Below are 23,137 nucleotides of genomic sequence, written 5' to 3'. Positions count from 1 at the left end.
GGAGGTGGGTAGCACTGCATGAGGCAAATGGTCACACCAGATATTGACTGGTTTTCAGATCCACTCCACTTCCTTTTTTAAAGGTATCTGTGTGACCAACAGACGCATATCTGTATTCCCAGTCATGTGAAAGCCATAGATTAGGGCCTAATACATTTATTTCAATTGACTGATTTCTTTATATGAACTGTAACTAGGTAAAATCTTTGACATTGTTGCCTGTTGCATTTATATTTTTGTTCAGTATAATTTCATTCAACATTCTGGCATGCAAGGAAAATTACCATGCTTTTCAGTGCTTTGTTTCAGACTGTATTCCAAGAACTGGTATCAAATTTCGGATTTATTAGGCAAGGAAGTAACCCTACTCCTCGGCCAGAGGTCGTGTGGTGCTCTGAACACTCCGAGAGCTAAGCGCTCCGAATTTACGAATGGACAATCTGACAGCGCTCTGAATTTACGAATGGCCCAGAGAGCACTCTGACATTCTCATTCAACTCAGCTGACTGCAGCGTCGAAGACGTTCTCTGAGGAAATTGTTTTTGTCTCTCTGGGAAAGGCCTAGTATGTATTTAGACAGGTAGATAGACGCTCCCGTAGAAATAGCAATTTGCAGCCACATCGGCTATAACCACTTGTTTCCCTGAGAGAAACAAGTGGTCAGAGAAGGTAGTGGCCCGTGGGTTCAGTTCAGTATCACTGGTAGGTGGAAGAGCTCCAGTCTACCGTGGTTTAATAACCACTGCATGGCAACGCTCACAGTCACATGACATGGCTATAGGGGTGCTCCGTCACGGGCAATAAAGTAATGGCAGCTTACCCCTCAGGTATTTTTAAACAGCATACCAAGTAATTAAATGAACATGCCATTGGCAGATTTGGTAAAAAAGTGAAAGCGAACTTTACCTTCTCCAGATGCAGCGGGTTATAGACTGCTGGACTGATAGGTGCAGGCCACACCCCAGGACAGCAGCATTTAGCTCATTCGCTACTTTCTTAAGTCGTCTCTTTGAATGCCAAAACTGCCATGAAATAAACATGCATGGTCTACACTAAGCACAGGGATCAAGCACAGAGAAGACCAAACATGAACACATCTCATTTATTGGTGTAACACACAGACACGCATGGACACAAACATATACACTAGGCCCAGCAGACCCTGCTTGGCTTGTACGCAACATCACACCAACATGCTTTGATACAAACTAAGAGCTTGCAGTAAATCCCTCAGAGTCAGTTGTACACATACACACGCCAACACAGCCAGAGGGATCTGGGCCCAAACACACCGTGCATACGAGGGGATGTGTCAGGACCGTGAATAAGGACAGCTCTGTTTTACAGGCTGGTTTCGAGGCCGACGAAGAGGCACCACGAGCAGCACTTCTGATTTGGGGTATATGAGTGAGAGTGAGAGCGTGAGTGAGAAAGTGTGAGTGAGTGAACAATGGGAAAATCACAGAAAGTGAAAAAAATAGAGAGCGTGTGCATGAGCAGTTGGGAACAAACGGTCTGGAAATCCCATTCTCCACTCTACATCTCCCTTCCAATCTAATCCACTCTCTATCTCCCTCCCCCTTCCCATCTTGATTCAGAGAGTGTCCAACACTGAAAGTAGACCACAGAGGAAAAGTGTGACATTGCTATTTTGGTCCAACAGACAACCTACCTATCCAAGAAAATAGACCTGTTTTTCTCAGCCCCGGTCTGTATGCTAAATCCCACATTGTGAGGCCATCGTCGTGATACGAACTGTCATAGTGCTTCTATGGATAATGAGGTGAGTCTTACACGTATACTTAATGCCATTCTCTCCCTCTGAGGGCTAACAAATTGAGGCAGCACGGATAATAATGAGACCAGTGAGGGAAAAAAAGAGGCCTCTTCTCACATGCATGCGCACATACAACACACACATTCCTGGAGAACTTTTCTCTGCCTGTCACCACCTTTGTTTCAGTGAGCAGAAAGAGCTCTCCCACGCTAATAGCCATCTATAGTATAGATACAATGTTGCCTTATGGTAAACTTGCTACTATCCCATTTCAGATGACTCTGGTCATCAGAATGATCACTTATTTCACATTTTAGTCATTTAGCAGACTCTCTCATTCCAACTGACTAAAAACACATTCAACTTATGTAGGTGAGACTAAACAAATATCGAAGAAAGAGATTTTTTTAAACATTCACCTCTAGGAGAAGTTAATTACACCACCAGGCGTCAAGGCTAACAGCTAACCCTCATGGCTCACTTTGTCAACAAATGTTCTATGTCTACAGTTTTGGGAACCCCATCTCGCCCGTTTCTATTTTACATCAAACTACCTTTTTCCCAGTGCTCTATTCACAAAGCCCCCAACGTTCCCCGTCAGTTACTACACACACGTACCCCAAGATGACCCTTGCATAACTGCTTCTGCACTGGGCCTCCTCTCGTTCACTTCAAAGTCTTTCAGCTCCCAGATAACTTGCATCCACTTTCAATGTGTTCCAATCCTCCCGCTGCTCTGTGTCGGTCTCTTCTCCTGAGGGAAACTTCTCTGAGTCCAAACGCGGCTTATTGCTCAGGCCAAATGCCACCAATGTGGATGGACGCCCCGGTCCCTCCTCTTCCTTTTTCCCTCTACCCCTCCCTCTCTCACACACTCCCCCACACCACCTCCCCTCTCTCACTCGCCCTCTCTCCACTTCTCTCTCCTGTAAGGCTTTGACCAAACAGGCTCCACTAGGCATAGTGTGCCTTGCTGCCTTTCTCAAGTAATAAAAAGGAGGAAAAGAGAGAGCGAGAGACCAGTCAAAGGGGAATTCTCCCCTCCTCCAGTCTGTCTAAATAGGGATGGAAATAAAGAAAGAAACTGGGCCAGCATGCTGATATTGGATCATTTTCCAACTTTTATGGCTCCTGTGATGTTGCTGCAGACATGCTTTCCTAACTAATCAGATAACTGTCTGTACAGATGTGCCATCTTAATTTGATCACTCTGTTCTTGCTGACTTAATGTATTCATGTTTTAAAAAGACTTTTAAAGTCTGTAATTTCCACTTAAAAATGTCTGACTTGATTTCCCCTACCGATAAATGTAACAACCCCTATAAAAATGTCCATTCATTATAATCCGCATAATAATTCACATGTCCTGTTGCTGCAGGATTATTTTCCTGCTGTGAGAAACTGGTCAAATTAAAGGTCAACTGCTCTTGAAAACCAACTTCTCCTTTTGAAAACAGCCTGTATCTCATCGATATGAGTCAGAAACATTTATTCTACTGTCAAAATTTACGACAAAGTATAAATAGAATAATGTTGGTCATAAAGTCAGTCTCATCCAAAATGGAGTCATGACTAACTTCAGGGTTTGGATTCCAATTATGTCAACAATTCATGCCCCCTTTTGCCTATTAACACATGGTCGCATCGTGTTCATGGAAAAGACTGGGTGAGTTCGCTTTGCATGGCCGGGAGCCCCGGGCGGGCGTAGACCTCTCCTTAGGAGGACCAATGGAATTGTTGAAAATGAGCAAACCCCGCCTACCTGGCCATGCAAACCGAATTCCCCAGACAACACGGTGTATCTTTGGCAGTAGCTTGATATGCAATCACATATTGATCAGGAAATAACTAAGTCTAGTGAAAATGGGCTTCTGTAAAGTTGATCAAGAATCAGATGACCAGGATATGGATTAAATGCAATGCTAGCTACAAGTTATGCGGGCTACCAACCGTCAAACTGTGCCTGGTGTGGTTGCTGACAGTGAGTTGGTTACACTAGCCATCTACATTATTTGATAATGCTAGCGGATCGCAAGATGCTGTGTCTCATGAAACACATTCCAGACACTGATTCTCGCTACCTTTGGCATAACTGTGATTTGACCGAGAAATATCAGCTAGCTAACATTAGATGCCGCTAGCTATCCCCCAAGCTATGCCAACTAGCTGCTGGCAGCTTGGCTAAACTAAAGGTCAGCGCTGGCTTTACTTTATATTCGCCTCTTCCTCTCTACTCTAGCCCACACATAGAACTGTATTAGCCCTTGTTTGTTGTGGTTGAATGGCAAAGACAAAAAAACACCCATATGAAACCACGCCCGGAAGACAACTCTCGTTTGCCCTCAGTCATGGCCGCTAGCATTTCTTATTGAGCATTGATGAAAAATGAGGCCAAATCAGGAAGTGCAGCTCTCCTTTAAGATAGTACATCTGTATCTACAGTATGTGCGCCCATGAATGCATGTGTGAAAGACATAAGGTCTGTTCAACTCATAAGATAAATACATTTCCTTTTTATTAAAGATTATTCGGGATTTTGGCAAAGAGGCCCTTTATCTACTTCCCCAGAGTCAGATGAACTGGTTGATACCATTTTTATGACCCTACGTGCAGTTTGAACGAAGTTGCTAACTACTGCAATTGCTAACTAATGTTAGCATAATGACTGGAAGTCTATGGTATCTGCTAGCACTCTAGCAGATACCCATAGGCATCCAGTCATTGTGCTAACGCTAGTTAGCATTGGCTCATGAAACTACCTTCATACTGGACACAGAGACATAACAATTGTACCCACGAGTTCATCTGACTCTGGGGACGTAGATAAAGAGCCTCATTGCCAGGGGAGGGGAACGTGCTACAGACAAGCAACATAACCCTTTACAGTTCATAGCAGGGTCCCACTTCAGTCAGTCACTGAGTGTGTTACAGTTTCTTAATGAAGCCTCGACAGACAGTGAGATCCAAACACCTACTGACAGTCCCTGTTTTCAGCCTGTCTGTTTCCAGAGAAGTTATATTATACTCCTCCAGGCAGACACCATTCAGCCTCAACCCTGACCTGCAAATCCTCCATCTGGCCATAATCAATGAAAAACTGTTTCAATCAATGTTAAGCTGTCTGACAGAGTAGACTAAAGTAGGGTAGCTAGAGAAGTAGGCTACAGCACATACATCTCTCTCTCAAAAGTCCTACAAGTGGGTCACACACTGCTCAGTGTTCTGCTTGTGTCCTTCATACAGTGAGGTGTTGAATAGGTAGAGCTCTTCACTCACCTTGAGGGAAACCAAAGTGAGGCTGAGAGAGGGGTGTAAAGCAAGGTGACCCCTGGTATTGTTCCAATCCAGTACTATAAGAGCTCTAAAGTTGTCTGCAGGAGACTGGATAACAAGAATCCCCTCGTGAGTGTCCAGACCGGGTGACAATTAATCATGGGCCCAGTCGCTCACCAACCTCTCTGGCACCAATTGACATTGTGTCTCACAGCGTTATTGCATGAGAAGGTTTCTGCTGGAGCAAGACCCTATTGGAAAAATCAGACAACCCCATAGTAGAATAATTGTATCTATTTACCTAGTCCAAATCAAATCAAATTGTATTGGTCACATACACTCTCAATAACATCTGCTAACCATGTGTATCGAAATGCTTGTGCTTCTAGTTCCGACAGTGCAGTAATATCTAACAATTCCACAACAGATACCTAATACACACAAATCTAAGTAAAGGAATGGAATAAGAATATATAAATATATGGATGAGCAATGAGAGCGGCATAGGCAAGATGCAATAGATGGTATAAAATACAGTATATACATATGAGTTGAGTAATGCAAGGTATGTAAACATTATTAAAGTGTCATTATTAAAGTGACTAGTGATCCGTTTATTAAAGTGGCCAATGATTTTGTAGGCAGCAGCCTCTCGGTGTTAGTGATGGCTGTTAAACAGTCTGATGGCCTTGAGATAGAAGCTGTTTTCCATTCTCTCGGTCCCAGCTTTGATGCACCTGTACTGACCTCACTTGTTGTTGTGTGTTCTATGCAAGAAAAATGTTTCTTGAGGCGCATTCAAGTTATGAGTGCCATAGGGAGGGAATTCCCAGAATATAGTATAGTTAACTAGCCAGCTAGCTTTGTAGCCATAGATAGTTAAACAATGGAAGGTGCACTAAGTAGCTAGCTGGTTGAGGTTTTCCTTTGGTAACCAGGGCAGATGAAAGCAACATTCACCTCCACAAATGCTATTTACATTGATATCTATACTGAATGAAGCAGTTAAGGGACCTCATGGGCACCCTTAACTTTTACACTTAATTTAAGGGGGAAATTCACCTTAAAATGTTTTATGCAACGGACTTAAAGTTAAGGAAACTTTAAGGGAAAAGATGAGGGGGAAATTAACTTAAGGTGTTTTATGTAACCTAGGTCCAGTTCCCGTCTCCACACACTCTCAATGTGCGCGTGGCTGGTAGGCTTATGTCTGCCTGGCCGCAATGCAACACAACTAGCTCCTAGGTTTTTAAAAAGTGTATTATCTTGATTTAAAATGTTTCCCCATCCGCAATGTAATTACTCTGAACCGTGAACCGACCCACGGGTTGACAGAATGTTTTCAGTCTACCCGCCTCAACTGTGGGCATCCAAACCGATGCAGGACTGATTAGCTCAATAGGGTAAATGCAGATTGGCAACCCCATGCGTCAACCTATTTATGTATAGCCAGTATGCTGCGTCAGTTGGGCTAGAGGTGACTATGCTTATTGTTGCTAATAGCATACCTGATACTATGAACCATGCAAAAGCTATATGCATGGTCCAATATGTTACAATAATAACAAATCATTTTACCATTGTTATTTGGCTCATTTCTGGAGGTGGAAATGATACTTTAGATGGTGTCAGCGTAATTTCATCCAACAGGTTAAACAATCACCTCCATCATGACTTAGTTGGGAGGAGATTTTCGATGTACTGATTCCATGGCACATGGTTAAGGAACTCATACACAAAACGACACCTGACTCAAATCTTTAAATATTTATACAAAATTCTTGCAACCAATAGAATGTTATATATATGGGATACAACCCATCATAGTTCTGCAGATTTTGCTGCGAAGTGACAGAATCATTAGGTCACTTGTTGTGGTACTGCCCATATGTAGCTTGTTTAGGTCATAGGTTCAGCAATGGCTGAAAACTTTAAACATTTACTTGGAGCCAACTCTGCAGATGGCACTGCTGGGTGATTTGAAAAGTCGTAGTCAACCGAATATTATCATATTATTGCTCTTAGCAAAAAAAAAATCTTTAATTTACAATCTGTAGAAACTAAGAGAATAGAAATGTTCAGAACTTTTGTGAAACACAGCGGAATAATATATGGCAGCTAGAAATCAAAACTGGATGGTCTTCAGAGATAGATGGGAGCGGTTGATGGTAATGAAACGATGCAGACAATTACATTGATAGAAGTCACATTCTGCAATATTAAATCTGATCTACCCCTTAAAAAAAACTTACAAAAAAAATAAAATAAAAAAAACTGTTCAACCCCCCCCTCCACAGTCTGTACTTAGGACAGTACAGACTGTGGGTATTACCCAGGACAAATGCGACCTGCCAACTCGGTGTACCCATCTGGCTGTTCCTCTATTATATTTTCATAACAAGGGCTCCTGTCTGTGGCCAACAGAAAGCTAGGTAATCCATCAGTGTCTGGTCTGCTATCGCTGCATGGGGACATCACTCCCAGGGGGAGCCAGAGCTAAACTTGCCTCAAAACTGCCTCAAACAACCTCTCAACCAACCCCTCCCAAAAATCCCTCTGTCACCAATCACTTAGGCTCGAAATTCTAAACTAGTGAAAATAAACTTGATTCAGTTAGAATTCCAAGGCTAGTACCGTAGAAATAGAATTCTATGGCTGGTATTGTACCAATCAGTCCAAATGCTCCAACAAATAAACCAAGCCAGATGTTTACCGCTTTGCAATTCCTTTAAATCGCTTTACACTGAAGTTGACGAGAAAAAGCTATTGGCATTAACCGGAGTTGCCTTTGTGGATATAAAAAATTGTAAATCACTATTTGTAAGAGCTCTAATACATCTGTACAGTATTCACTTAGCAGACGCCTTAGTTACTCACACACACTCAGACTTACAGTATTGTGTGCCAAAGAGATTAGGGGTTACGCCTCGATCTTAAGAGTTACAGCAGTTACAGGGTAGTTAAGTGACTTAATGCTTACTTCAAACAGCTGGAATTAGGTCATGTACAAGGATACAATTGCTCGACTTCAAAATTGACTTGGTAACACTTTACTGAAAGCCCACAGGCATAATGCATTCTACAAAATATCATAAGAACATATAAACACCCTTAAATTGTCTTAGTATGATATACATAGGTCTGCAATAGCCCCAACGCTGCTGTGTCTTCTATAACACTTCTATCCGAGAGCACCCTTAGAAACAGAATGGTTCCAAACTGTTTCTGTTATGAAAGTATAAAGACAATTCAAAGCAGCTGCGAGCTCTAAAGTAACATTGCCACAGAGAGTCAATCTCAGTAGTAATTTGAGAATGTTTCCAGAGTCTAACTTCAAGGTAGAGGACAAAATGAAGATGCGTGAAAGCCAGAAAGCCATCGCTTTCTAGGAGAACCAGCTGAGTAATGGAATGGTAAATTGACAGTATAATCAGATGCACATTGGGTTCTTGAGCTCGCTCACCTCTCAATGGCAGCCGGTCTTCAGCTTCTGGGGGCCTGAGAGAATTAGGGGGAACGGGTCGGCTGTGCATCCCAGGGACTCACTGTCGCTGTTGGGGCTCTACCCCCTCGCTGCTCCTAGACTACAGAAGCAACCAGAAAGAAACATTTGAAGTTAGCAAAACACAGGACCTTAGCTACAACTGCTACAGTACCAACGCAGAGCTGGAAGATCTGAAGGGTCACAACTGAGTGTGTATACTACACTAGCATGTAAGGTGGAAGTAGCCTTTCCAAGGAAAATCCGAGTCATCATGTTAATACTTGAAGGGTAGGAAGCACGAGTTTTTCCTCACCAATGTAACACAGTGTGGTCAAAGACTTAGTAACGGAGTTGTAGTCACAATCTGGTTACCTAGAAGTACAAACACAGTTATGTTTTTGGGTTACTACATATTTATTATCGCATTTCCGGTTATCTTCTCAAAGTATTTGCTTGTAAGTTGGCTGAACATTTTATTGAAACCTGTTGTCATGAGTGCAAACAATGTTTATTTTGAAGTTATACATTTTGAAGTTAGAGTTTACATTATAGGGAATAGGCTGGCTTGCCGGGGCCCCAATATTACATCACCCCCCTGAAAAACCTTTTACGACACGACTACAGCATTCTGATCTGTCTTATGTAATGACCTGAAAGATGGCGAAGTGAGGTGTAACTTTGCATTGGGACTTTTGATGTGTATACTATTGCAAATCCATATGTAACATGTGGTTACGTTTTGCTGCCTACCCTGATTCAGGGAGAAGTGCAGAAGACACATTTCTGAATGCATTCAGTTGTGCAACTGACTAGGTATCCCCTTTCCCATAAAGGAGGAACGCAGAGGGGAATTCCATGCCAACTTAAGAGAACACTTCTTACGTTTGCCCTTATTTACGACTGAGTAATACTTCAACTTTGACCTCTCCACTATGTTCATTAGTCATCTCTAAAGCACCTCTGTCCCCAACTCTTTTGTCTTCCTCGGAGTGCCAGAGTATGGGTGAAACTCAAGACAGTCCGGCAAACAGAGCTTCCAATGGGAAATAAAGCCCTCTGGTTGCCATGGCAGCCTGCTCGTGAAGCGGATTCCTCCCAGCAGCCTCTTGGACTGTGGCCCGGTTCCAATACTTTGATAATGCATCCTTCATTCCTTAATTTCTTTATGCGGCAACGTGGGACAAACTGCTCTGGCTGACTATCTGGGCCAGGTTCATAATAGGGAGGGTATTTGAAATGATTTTACTTTTAGAATAATCATAACTTTTTACAGATATACCCCAAAGAATATTGTAAAAAACACTCTTGACTAATCAAAATGATGCAAATGGCAGAGGTAAACAGCGGACATGTTTTTTTTCAGGTAATTTTGGCTTACAGCTACAGTGAAAGAGAAGTCCTATTTTTCACCATTATAGAACAGATTCTGAATCAAAAAGGTTTTCTGGTGAGTGTTTTCCATTGAACTGTGTCAGGTATTGTGGAAACACCATTAGGTGCGCGCCTGTAATTGCTATTTTAAGAGGGGAAAATAGCATACCGATGTCAGAACAGACTGGAGGGCTAAATGCCCAGCAGTAGCTCAACACACCGTTATAAAAACTACATTCAAAGGTTTGCTGTTTTATTCAATTAAGAATTTCAAACGTCACGGTATATCCTTGTAGGTAACTGTTGGATTCTAGCTTGAAATATACTTATTCATGTTCAACTTTACATGTATAAGGAATGTATATGTTAGGGGTCAAGGAAGGGTAAAAGAGGAACTTGGTGTGTGGAAAGTTACTGTGAGAGAAAAGGGGAACAGAGTTTATGACCCAGGTCTGTTGAGTAAGGTGAACAGGAGGTCACTGATAAACATCATGGAGAAGTCACCAGATAACCAGGAACTGCCCGACTGAAGACAACAACGCAACATTTCAAATCAAATTTTATAAGTCACATGCGCCGAATTCAACAGGTATAGTAGACCTTACAGTGAAATGCTTACTTACGAGCCCCTAACCAACAATGTAGTTTTAAAATATACAAAAAATAAATAAAAGTAACAAGTAATTAAATAGCAGCAGTAAAATAACAATAGCGAGACTATATACAGGGGGGTGCCGGTACAGAGTCAATGTGCGGGGGCACTGGTTAGTTGCCCCCTCTTTTACACCGCTGCTACTCTCTTATCTATGCAGTCACTTTCATAACTCTACCTGCATGTACAGTGGGAAGAAAAAGTATGTGAAACCTTTAGAATTACCTGGATTTCTGCAACAAACAAAAAAATTGGATCTTCATCTAAGTCACAAAAATAGACAAACACAATCTGCTTAAACTAATAAACTATTATTATTTCTCATATTTGTATTGATTACACCGTGTAAACATTCACAGTGCAGGTTGGAAAAGTATGTGAACCCTTGAATTTATTAACAGGTTGACCCTGCTTTGGCAGCAATAACCTCAGTTAGGAGGAATTTTGGACCATTCTTCTTTACAAAACGGTTTCAGTTCCACAATATTCTTGGGATGTCTGGTATGAACCGCTCGAGGTAATGCCACAGCATCACAATCGGGTTGAGGTCAGGAATGACTGGGCCACTCCAGAAGGCCTATTTTCTTCTGTTCAAGCCATTCTGTTGTTGATTTACATCGGTCTAATGGGTTGTTGTCCTGTTGCATAACCTAACTTCTGTTGCGCTTTAATTTGCGGACAGTTAGACATTTTGCAGGAGAATGTAAGGCTAAACTTGGGAATTCATTTTTCTGTCGATGATAGCAAGCTGTACAGGCCCCGAGGCAGCAAAGCAGCCCCAAAGCATGATGCTCCATCCACCATAATTTACAGTTGGGATGAGGTTTTGATGTTAGTGTGCTGTGCCTTTTTTTCACCACACATCGTGTTGTGTGTTCTTTCCAAACACAACTTTAGTTTAATCTGTCCACAGAATATTTTGCCAGTAGCGCTGTGGAACATCCAGGTGCTCTTTTGCGAACTTCAGACGTGCAGAAATGTTTTTTGGGGACAGCAGCGGCTTCTTCCGTGGTGTCCTTGCATGAACACCATTCTTGTTTAGTGTTTTACGTATTGTAGACTTGTAAACAAAGATGTTAGCATCTTCCAGAGATTTCTGTACGTCTTTAGCTGACACTCTAGGATTCTTCTTAACCTCATTGAGCATTCTGCGCTGTGCGCTTGCAGTCATCTTTGCAGGACGGCCACTCCTAGGGAGAGTAGCAACAGTGCTGAACTTTCTACACTTATAGACCATTTGTCTTACCGTAGACTGATAAACATCATGGCTTTTAGAGATACTTTTGTAACTCTTTCCACCTTTATGCAAGTCAACAATTCTTAATCTTAGGTCTTCTGAGATCTCTTTTGTTCCAGGCATGCTTCACATTAGGCAATGCTTCTTGTGAATAGCAAAATAAAATGTGAGTTTTTTTACAGGGCAAGACAGCTCTAACCAACAGCTCCAATCTCATCTCATTGATTTGACTCCAGGTTCTGATTTCTGACTCCAATTAGCTTGGAGAAGTCATTAGCCTAGAGGTTCACATACCTTTTCTAACCTACACTGTGAATGTTAAATTGATGCTTCAATAAAGACAAGAAAAATACAATGTGTGTTATTAGTTTAAGCACACTGTGGTTGTCTATTGTTGGTGACTTAGAAGAAGATAAGGTCAAATTTATGCAGAAAGGGTTCATACTTTTTCTTGCCAGTGTGCATGCAGGTAGAGTTATTAAAGTGACTGCATAGATGATAACAACCGAGAGTAGCAGCGGTGTAGAAGAGGAGGTGGGGGGGGGGGGGGGGGGGGGCAATGCAAATAGTCTGGGTAGCCCTTTGATTAGGAGTGCAGGAGTCTAATGGCTTGGGGATAGAAGCTGTTTAGAAGCTTCTTGGACCTAGATATGGCGCTCCGGTACCGAGCGGTAGCAGAGAGTATAGTCTATGACTAGGGTGGCTGGTGATACCAGGCAGTGATGCAACAAGTCAGGATGCTCTCGATGGTGCAGCTGTAGAAGCTTTTGAGGATCTGAGAACCCATGCCAAATCTTTTCAGTCTCCTGAGGGGGAATAGGTTTTGTCGTGCCCTCTTCATGACTGTCTTGGTGTGCTTGGACCATGTTAGTTTGTTGTTTATGTGGACACCAAGGAACTTGAATCTCTCAACCTGCTCCAATGCAGCCCTGTTGATGAGAATGGGTGCCTGCTCGGTCCTCTTTTTCCTGTAGTCAACAATCATCTCCCTTGTCTTGATCACATTGAGGGAGAGGTTTTTGTCCTGGCATCACACGGACAGGTCTCTGACCTGCTACCTATAGGCTGTCTCGTCATTTTCGGTGATCACTGTTGTGTCATCGCCAAACTTAATGATGGGGTTGGAGTCGTGCAGTCATGAGTGAACAGGGAGTACAGGAGGGGACTGAGCACGCACCCCTGAGGGGCCCGTGTTGAGGATCAGCGTGGCAGATGTGTTGTTAGGCAGTATTGGGCAACAGATAGCAGTTCTGAGTTACACCTCTAATCTCATCTTGACATAAATGCCTGTTTGTTTGTGTGCAAAATGTGCTTGCAGCTGAGGCACCCAGTCAGGAAAATAAACTGGGTTTAAGCTTTTTCTAGTTGTCCATTTGAGATTTTACTCTGTTTGTTCAGAACCTAACGTAACAATGTCACAAGGATCATTTAAATGTAATTTAGACAAAGCTTTTTCATTGTTAAAATAGGTGTGAAAAATGAACACTCACTCAAGTAATCAAATACTAAAGTCCGTTCGGATATTCTATTAATCAATTTACAGTATCCATCCCTAGTTCATTATAGGGCATAACGTTGGAGGAATGTTAGGATATCAACATGCCCAGCCCCCCGTTCACAGGCACATAAATCTTTTGTCTTGCCCTCAATTGTCTCAAGGCTTAAAAATCTTTAAGCTGTCTCCTCTCCATCTAAAACAATTGAAGTGGATTTAACAAGTGAAATCAATAAGGGATCATAGCTGTCACTTGGATTCACCTGGTCAGTCTATGTCAGATGTTCGTAATGTTTTGTACACTCAGTGTACAGTGTATATCCTGGATATTTGCAAGATCAGAGATGTTCGCTAAGCCCTCGTGTCACGACTTCTGCCGAAGTCGACGCCTCCCCTTGTTCGGGCGGTGCTAGGCGATCGACGTCAGCGGTCTTCGAGCCATCATTGATCTATGTTTCATTTTCCATTGGTTTTGTCTGGTCTTCTTACGCACCTGGTTCCAATCCCATTCATTAATTGTTGTGTATTTAACCCTCTGTTTCCCCTCATGTCCTTGTCAGAGATTGTTTATTGTTATGTTCATGTTTTATGGATTGGTGTGCGACGGGTTCTCGTACCCACATTTATTTCATTATGGACTTTGGTTTTGGAGTTTGTTTTAAGTTATTAAAATACTCCATTTATACCAAGGTTAATTCTCCTGCGCTTGACTTCCCTGCCACCTACATACAAGACGTGACACCTCGATTCTTCTATTACAAGTGGAGGAATATTGCAATTTGTTCTTCGGCTTATTTATTGACTTTTTCCTTAAGCCAGGCAGAGTAAATATGTTGGTAACAGATGGAAGTGTTAAGAAAACTGTGGCTTCCCACATGTAATGCAGTTCAAGCCACATGACGATAAACTGGCTTCAGAAATATCACACTGTGGCAATATAATGCCAGTGTTGGATAACACCACATTGGATACACAGTGTGTGGGAGGGAGGTGCTACAAGACATATTGGATGATATGACAACATAATAGTAACTCCTGGAGGTTGATAGTTGGCCCACACGGACCATTAACAGGTGCTTAGCTGTGCTAGCCCTCTCTCAACTCCTACTCTGAATCGATTGGAAGCAGTAAGCCACGTTATTTCCCCACCAGCTGCCAGATAGAGGGGGATTAAACTCCATGCAGAGAGAGAGAGAGCGAAAAGAGACTGCGAACCCTCTGTTTACCATTTCATTACATTATTAATCTGCTGAACAGGCACCCTCACAGACAGCCATCGATAACACTAACCTCTCAATGACCTGTTCAGTGAGCCATTACCACCGACAGACCTTTATTGCAGGCTACCTTGGGGTGGCAGGTAGCGTTGAGGTTAAAGAGGTGGGCTAGTAAACAGAGGGTTACCAGTTCGAATCCCAGATCTGTCAGGAGTGTAGGATGGAGGATAGCTGGAGATCGCTCTCACTATCTCCAATCTGTTAAAATATCTTATTGAAGGGAGAGGTTCACAGGTTCATATTCAAGGATGCACTTGGATACGTAAACTGTATTGATTGATTTCGTGAAACACTAAGGGTGTTGCAAGGCCTTATAAACCTAAAAAGGGGAAGTATTTGGTTAATACTCTGTTTTGCAAAGTCATGAATAATATGGTACCCAATTGCACCTTTAGTGTGAATAAGTAGCTTTGTTTCAACAAAATAATCTCTTTGGGCCATTGTCCTGTTGAAAAACAAATGATAGTCCCACTAAGAACAAACCAGATGGGATGGCATATTGCAGCAGAATGCTGTGGTAGCCATGCTGGTTAAGTGTGCATTGAATTCTAAATAAATTACAGACAGTGTCACCAGCAAAGCACCATCACACCTCCTCCTCCATGCTTCACGGTGGGAACCACACATGCGGAGATCATCCGTTCACCTACTCTGCGTCACACAAAGACACAGCGGTTGGAACCAAAAATCTCAAATTTGGACTCATCAGACCAAAAGACCAGTGGAAATCTGTCCAATGTCCATTGCTCCTGTTTTTTGACCCAAGCAAGTCTCTTCTTATTATTGGTGTCCTTTACTAGTGGTTTCTTTGAAACAATTTGACCATGAAGGCCTGATTCACGCAGTCTCCTTTGAACAGTTGATGTTGATGTGTCTGTTATTTGAACTCTGTAAAGCATTTATTTGGGCTGCAATCTGAGGCTGGTAACTATAATGAACTTATCCTCTGCAACTTTGAAAGTTCTTGACATTTTCCGAATTGATGTCTTAAAATAATAGACTGACGTTTGTCTCTGCTTATTTGAGCTGTTATTGCCATAATATGGACTTGGTCTTTTACCAAATAGGGCTGTCTTCTGTATACCACCGCTACCTTGTTATAACACAACTGATTGGCTAAAACGCATTAAGAAGAAAATAAATTCCACAAATTAACAAGGCACACCTGTTAATTGAAATACATTCCAGGTGACTACCTCATGAAGCTAGTTGAGAGAATGCCAAGAGTGTGCAAAGCTGTCAAGGCAAAGTGCGGCTACTTTGAAGAATCTCAAATATAAAATATATTTTGATTGGTTTAACACTTTTTTACTAGTTTTGATCTCCTCACTATTATTCTACAATGTAGAAAATAGTACAAATAAAGAAAAACCCTGGAATGAGTAGGTGTATCCAAACTTTTGACTGGTACTGTAAGTATTCAGACTCTTTGATATGAGCCTAGAAATAGAGCTCAGGTGCATCCTGTTCCATTGATCATCTTTGAGATGTTTCTACAATTTGATTGGAGGCCACCTGTGGTAAATTCAATTGATTGAACATGATTTGGAAAGGCACACACCTGTCTAAATAAGGTCCCACAATTGACAATGCGTGTCAGAGCAAAAACCAAGCCATAAGGTCGAAGGAATTGTCTGTAGAGCTCCGAGACAGGATTGTGTCAAGGCACAGATCTGGGGAAGGGTACCAAAAAAATGTCTGCAGCATTGAAGGTCCCCAAGAACACAGTGGCCTCCGTCATTCTTAAATGGAAAATGTTTGTAACCACTAAGACTTCCTAGAGCTGGCCGCCCGGCCAAACTGAGCAATCGGGGGAGAAGGGCATCGGTCAGGGAGGTGACCAAAAACCTGATGGTCACTCTGGCAGAGCTCTAGAGTTCCTCTGTGGAGATGGGAGAACCTTCCAGAAGGACAACCAACTCTGTAGCACTCCACCAATCAGGCCTCTATGGTAGAGTGGCCAGAAGGAAGCCACTCCTCAGTAAAAGCCACATGACAGCCCGCTTGGAGTTTGCCAAAAGGCACCTAAGGACTTTCAGGTCATGAGAAACAAGATTATCTGGTCTGATAAAACCAAGATTGAACTCTTTGGCCTGTGCCAAGCGTCACATCTGGAGGAAACCTGGCACCATCCCTACAGTGAAGCATGTTGGTGGCAGCAACGTGCTGTGGGGATGTTTTTCAGTGGCAGGAACTTGGAGACTAGTCAGGATCGAAGCAAAGATGAACAGAGCAAAGTACAGAGAGATCCTTGATATAAACCTGCTCCAGAGCACTCAGGACCTCAGACTGGGGCAAAGGTTCTCCTTCCAACATGACCACAACCCTAAGCAGACAGCCAAGACCTGACCTCAACCCCATCAAACATCTTTGGGATAAATTGGAACGCCGACTGTGAGCCAGGCCTAATTGCCCAACATCAGTGCCCAACCTCAATAATGCTCATGGCTGAATGGAAGCAAGTCCTCGCAGCAATGTTCCAACATCTAGTGGAAAGCCTTCCCAGAAGAGTGAAGGCTGTTTTAGCAAAAAGGGGGGACCAACTCCATATTAATACCCATGATTTTGGAATGAGATGTTCGACGAGCAGGTGGCCACACACTTTTGGTCATGTAGTGCATGTAATCATTCCATTCTAGGTCAAAAGTCCAATAAAATATTGGATGAACATATTTTTGGCAAACCATCAATTACCAAGATTGTGTGTGTGTGTGTGGGTACGCGTGACAAGAAAGAGCCCTCCAAAAAGCAGATGTTAAGATCTTCTAAAAACAGACTGCGTTGATTGACCGCTTGGGGTTTAGAGGAACGGAGAGAAAAAGTGAGGACAGATTAAACCCTATAATCTGCAGGCAGGACAGCCAGCAATCTATCGTCCAAATTTGACCAAAACAAAAAGAGCCTTCAGAGTCAGATTATACCTTGTATCCCAGTTCCCCGTGTACTGCGTTCCACACTTTACATAGGCTACAAATCATTTTTAGATCATGGCCATCATTCTAAACACCCTTAAGTCTAGAGAGACAAAGTGGGCTAATAATGACCTGTTGAAAAAAAATATGTTTTTTTATATGTCTATTTGACTGTTATGCATCTTCAGATGTTTAAATGCTATTTTCTTTCAATTAAGTTTGATGTAGCACAGGAAGAGAAGTAATTATGGGGTGGGGGTTGTCTTGGCCAGGGTTCTCCACATAGTGGAGATCTACATTCTACAACAGGATAAGAGGCGGTGGCCACCACTTCCTCCGAGTCCAATCACTGCCGTCACACGCACCACAAGGGTTTGTTATTGTACAGCCGTATGCCAAGGAGTTTGTTGGCTATACAGCACAAACAGATCTGGGATCAGGCTAATGGCTTCAGACAAGCAGTGATGGGACCACACCCTTACCGCAGGCCACAGAGGGGGAATAAGGAAGTGATGAAACAACAGTTGGTACATGATTGTAATGTAAACACTCGTAGTAGAGGTTTTTGCTAACCACCAAGCTAGGATCAAGTTACTTCATCCAAAATTCTAACCTTAACCATTAGTAGGATTTTCCAAATCTGAGCCTGGACTAGCAGTTAGGGGTAATTTCTACCAGCTCCAATACAAACAGTTCAAACTAGGTGCCCCTGTCAAGGTTGTGTGAGCAAGTCTGAACTGTAAGAATGTGTACAGATGTAGAATCTTAATTTGATTCATCTTTTGTTGCTGAAAATGTTTATGCAGATGAACTTTGTGATTTACATAAATTCACTGAAAACCTACACTAACAGTTATATTGACAGTATTCCACATTTCATGTAGCCTCATTTTGACCAGATAATAGCCTAACCACAGATCAAGTAACATTATGGACTAAATGTTCAAATCCTGTTGCTGCAGGAATATTTTGCTCAAATTAAGATCCTACATCTGTACATTAGTCATTCTGTCCAATGGAGAGCATTTGTTTATGGAAGGAATGGCACACAGATTATTCGGGCACATGCCCAGGAGAACACTGGCATGCTTATCCTATACGACGGAAAAGAGGGATGTCTGCATGAGAAGAAAAGCATTCTGCACCAAGATGTCCCAATCTTAGTTTATTTTTCTATGAGATCCTTCCTCATTGAGGATCATTACAGCCAAAACCTCAGTAATTCCCCCTGTCCTGAGAACACAGAGGAAAGAGGAAAATCCATTCAATTCCAAAGTACATTAAAGTGGCTGGCGAGGAGGGAGGGAATATCATTAGACACAAGGACTGTGTTTCGAATTGCATAGATACTCCCATAGTCGTAGCACATGCTCATTTTAATGTACTTGAATAACTAGGATGTCTGTTTCATTGGCCATAAATGGGATATGAGAACACTACACATTATGCATCAAGGATCATGTGGAGTGTAGGACTTCCTTCCTTGGTGAAGTGAAAAGAACACAGAAATTAGAAGAATACAGGGTGGTAGTCAACAACTCAAGCAGACTGTTTCCACCCCACCCTGGCACAGTGGGCTACTGAAACTCTCTGTGTGTGTGTGTGTCAGCAGTGTAGGCAGACCGCCTCTCCAAACTAATTACTTCAGACCCAGTTCCCTTCGGTAGGACACGTCTGCGCCCCATGCAGCCCTCTGCTCCGACAGGCCCTGTGCATCACCCTCTGCCTACAACACAATTTGCTTCAATTCACCCATCAAACCTAATCTCTTAAACAGCTTCTTCCTATAGGACAACTGCTATTAAGTTCTGCTTATCAAAGGGTCACTTACAATGAAAAACAGACACTGGTCAGGTGTGTACGCGCGCATGTTTGTTTTGGTTTAACTATCCTTGTGGGCACCAGACCTCACAAGGGTAGTAAAACAATGGAGATTCAGACAAGTGGGGACATTTTGCTGGTCCATGAGGAAAAATGCTATTTTAGGTTTAGAGGTTAGATTTATATCTGTCTTTCTATTTCAGCAGGAGGCTAATCAGGCAAGATCAATGAGTAGTGCTGAGCGATTAGTGCTTTGAGGTCAGTTCGGTTTACGTTTGATAATTTTTTTAAATGTGTCATTTTTCCAGGTTTCTATTATTTTTTAAACATTAAATGCATTATGCGAGAATAATACAATTAATAAAATCCCAAGATGGTAGTGACTGCCCATCACTGCTTATCACTTATTATAAACTGGATGGTTCGAGCCCTGAATGCTGAAAACCGTGATATCAGACCGTATACCACAGGTATGACAAAACATTTATTTTGACTGCTCTAATTACGTTAGTAACCATTTTATACTGTATGGCCAATACACCGCACCTTCTCGGGCCTTTTTGCTTAATTAACCACCCTTCATTCACAAACCAAGCCATGAGGTCTAAGGAATCGTCCATAGAACTCTGAGACAGGATTGTGTCGAGGCACAGATCTGGGGAAGGGTACCAAAACATTTATGCAGCATTGAAGGTCCCCAAGAACACACGGCCTCCATCATTCCTAAATGGAAGAAGTTTGGAACCACCAAGACTCTTCCTAGAGCTGACCGCCTGGCCAAACTGAGCAATCGGGGGAGAAGTGCCCTGGTCAGGGGGGTGACCAAGAACCCGATGGTCACTGACAGAGCTCCAGAGTTCTGGTCTGATGAATCCAAGATTGAACTCTTTGGCCTGAATGCCAAGCATCACGTCTGAAGGAAACCTGGCACCATCCCTGCGGTAAAGCATGGTGGTGGCAGCATCATGCTGTGGGGATGTTTTTCAGTGGCAGGGACTGGGAGACTAGTCAGGATTGAGGGAAATATTAACTGAGCAAAGTACAGAGAGATCCTTGATGAAAATCTGCTCCAGAGCACTCAGGACCTGAGACTGGGTAAAAGGTTGACCTTCCAACAGGACAACAACCCTAAGCACACAGCCAAGACAACGCAGGAGGGACCTCGGGACAAGTCTCTGAATGTCCTTGAGTGGCCCAGCCAGAGCCTGGACTTGAACCCGATTGAACATCTCTGGAGAGACCTGAAAATAACTGTGCAGTGACGCTCCCCATCCAACCGGACAGAGCTTGAGAGGGTCTGCAGAGAAGAATGGGAGAAACTCCCTAAATACAGGTGTGCCAAGCTTATAGCGTCATACCCAAAAAAGACTTGAGGCTGTAATCACTGCCAAAGGTAGTTCAACAAAGTACTGAGTAAAGGGTCTGAATACTTATGTAAATGTAATACGTTTTTTATTTTAAATACATTTGCAAATAAATGTAAAACCTGTTTTTGCTTTGTCATTATGGGGTATTGTGTGTCGATTGATGAGGGGGAAAAAACAATTTAACCCTTTTTAGAATAAGGCTGTAACGTAACAAAATGTGGAAAAAGTCAAGGGGTTTGAATACTTTCCGAATACACTGTACAGCACACAGTTTGGGCTTGATCCGATTTCTCTATAGAGAAACTACACAATGTGTGCATTGAGCCCCCCCCCCCCCAAAAAAATAGAATTTAAATAATTGAACCAAAGTCAAGTCAGCCGATTGGTTGTTTGAAAACCAAAATGTTGGTTAATTGCTCAGCACTAGTAATGAGAAAGTAGATTTAAAAATAACCAAAACAAACAACCCCGGTTACGTAAGCCTAGGTAATACCTTCACAGCACTGCAGGAAACGTTAGCAAGGGGAAAAGGAGTGAGAGTAGTACAGTACAGTACATAAGGGCCATTCCACACCAGCTGTGAATGTCATCAAACTACCACCGCCCAATCACAAAGCACTCAGGAAGAACATGACATTTATACCATGTCACACTTTAAACCATTGGCTTTTTGCCGCTGAAACAATTTGTGATGTGTTGCTTTGTTGTTTATTTTATACATGTATGTTTATTTAATTCGATCCCTTAGGTCTCGAGTGGGCTGGGATTAGGATGTGGGGAGTGCAACACCCTTTTGTATTCATGTTTGCTGACAATTATTATTACTAAATAAAATAACATTTGATCACAAAAAAAATACTAATTTTGTTTTTCAACCTCAACAGTTTGTATTCATCTGAATTTACAGTAACCAGAACATAGGTCAAAAATTCCCCAGACAGGATATTAAAGTAGTGTAAAAACTCATTGACTGAAATCTGCAGACCTCATTCCTTTGATTTTGGAAATATAAGAAGGCAGGCTCCGGCACAAGGAAGAAAAAAAAACTGTCCACTACAAACAGCCCCTGGGTCCTAGCTTTCTAGTCCTTTCTGTAATAATATTCTGCAATATCAGCAAAACTGTACTGCACTGACCATCACTAAAATTGTATTTTACTGTCCATTGAAATCAACAAATTCAATCACTACAGATTATAAGACTGGTGACAAATTGACAGTCAGTGCAAAAATGCAATAAGGCAGCAAATTCCACTAGTTGCCTAGTCTGACGTCTTATCGGGAATGTTTACCAAACTGTAAATCTAATTTCCAGCCCAGCAGTTACTGGGCCACTTGTCAAAGTGCTTACATGAATGCAGGGTTAAAGTCGAGCCTGAGAAGTGAAGCGGGAGAGAAAGCATTGGAGGAAGATAAAGAGGGTAATGCAGTTCCAGTGGTGGTGGAGCACAGATTGTGTACGGTCAGGACATATTGGGGTTCGTATGCTGGCTCTCTGTCTGTCTGTCTGATACCCAGGGAGATGACTTGGAGCCGAAGGTTGAGGGTGCGAGAGCTCCTTACAACAGGAGGCAGAGAGGCACTGTTTATGATCCGGCTCAAAGGACCACTGCGTCGGGATACACTATTACAACCCAGACATTTCAGATTGACTTTTTCAAGCCCCTTAGTTAATCCTAACCACATCGTGACCTGACCAGGAAAAACTCCTGCCTCCTGAAGATGATGCATGACGAACAGTATTGAGCCTTTAATGAAAATAATCTCAATTTTATCTGGATCTTATACCAACATTTTGTCTCAAAATACCATCATTAACCTTTCCCAGGGAGTGAGAACCCTCATTAACCGCCCCCCTTGACTGTCCCCTTTCCCAGTGCCCTTCAGAAAGCTGTGTGGCCCAGCTGTTCACTTAGCTTAATACTGAGAACATCACTAAAGCCTGAGGGTAAGACAGTGGCCCAGCTCGGTCTGTGTCATCAGGCATTGAAAGGGATCCATTGTAAAGGAGGAAGTAGTACTGTTGACAGATCTTTTACAGACACATCCAGATAAAAGTAGGTAGGCACACACAGAACCTTCTATTAGCCTTTAGGTTAAGGGCCGATCCTCCCTGAAGTGCTCGTCTTTTCAGTCTGATAAAGTCCTCAGAGCTCAGCTCAGACCTCCCTTTACTCGTAAACAATTGAGGAATTTCATAGACTTCTCCCAACCCAAATATACAAAGAACAAGAAGTTTCCTCCATGGCATTGTTGTTGTTTCAAACTGTTTAACATATTGTGGTGAAGTGAGTGGGAAGAAAACTATGCAACATCACTAATTACAATGAGAAACAGGAGGTTGATGTGGCAGTGGGACAGAAACATAAACTAGCCAACTCACAGATCCTGAAGACAGGGAAAATTACTTGTGTAAGCACTTTACAAGATGCTCCCTTTGAAATTAACTACAGTAAACCTTGAAATAGAATG

General features: G+C 42.4%; 1 protein-coding gene across 2 annotated transcripts in view; it reads right to left on the bottom strand.

Annotated features, from left to right (window-relative positions):
- LOC129856927 (leucine zipper putative tumor suppressor 2 homolog) overlaps positions 1 to 23,137 on the bottom strand; it is a 40,893-nt gene that overhangs the window by 11,566 nt on the left and 6,190 nt on the right. The window contains exon 2 of one of the 2 annotated variants that reach the window (XM_055924708.1): positions 8,514 to 8,634. The gene's annotated coding sequence lies outside the window, so the exon portion shown is untranslated. Of the gene's footprint in view, positions 1 to 2,395; positions 2,617 to 8,513; positions 8,635 to 23,137 lie in introns of those variants that run through there. The other variant, XM_055924717.1, reaches the window with a different exon arrangement.

The sequence above is a fragment of the Salvelinus fontinalis genome, chromosome 1, assembly GCF_029448725.1.
Source record: "Salvelinus fontinalis isolate EN_2023a chromosome 1, ASM2944872v1, whole genome shotgun sequence".
Classification (NCBI taxonomy): Eukaryota; Metazoa; Chordata; class Actinopteri; order Salmoniformes; family Salmonidae; genus Salvelinus; species Salvelinus fontinalis.
The sequence above is the reverse complement of the archived record's forward strand: the minus strand, read 5'-3'. Positions and strand labels throughout refer to the sequence as shown.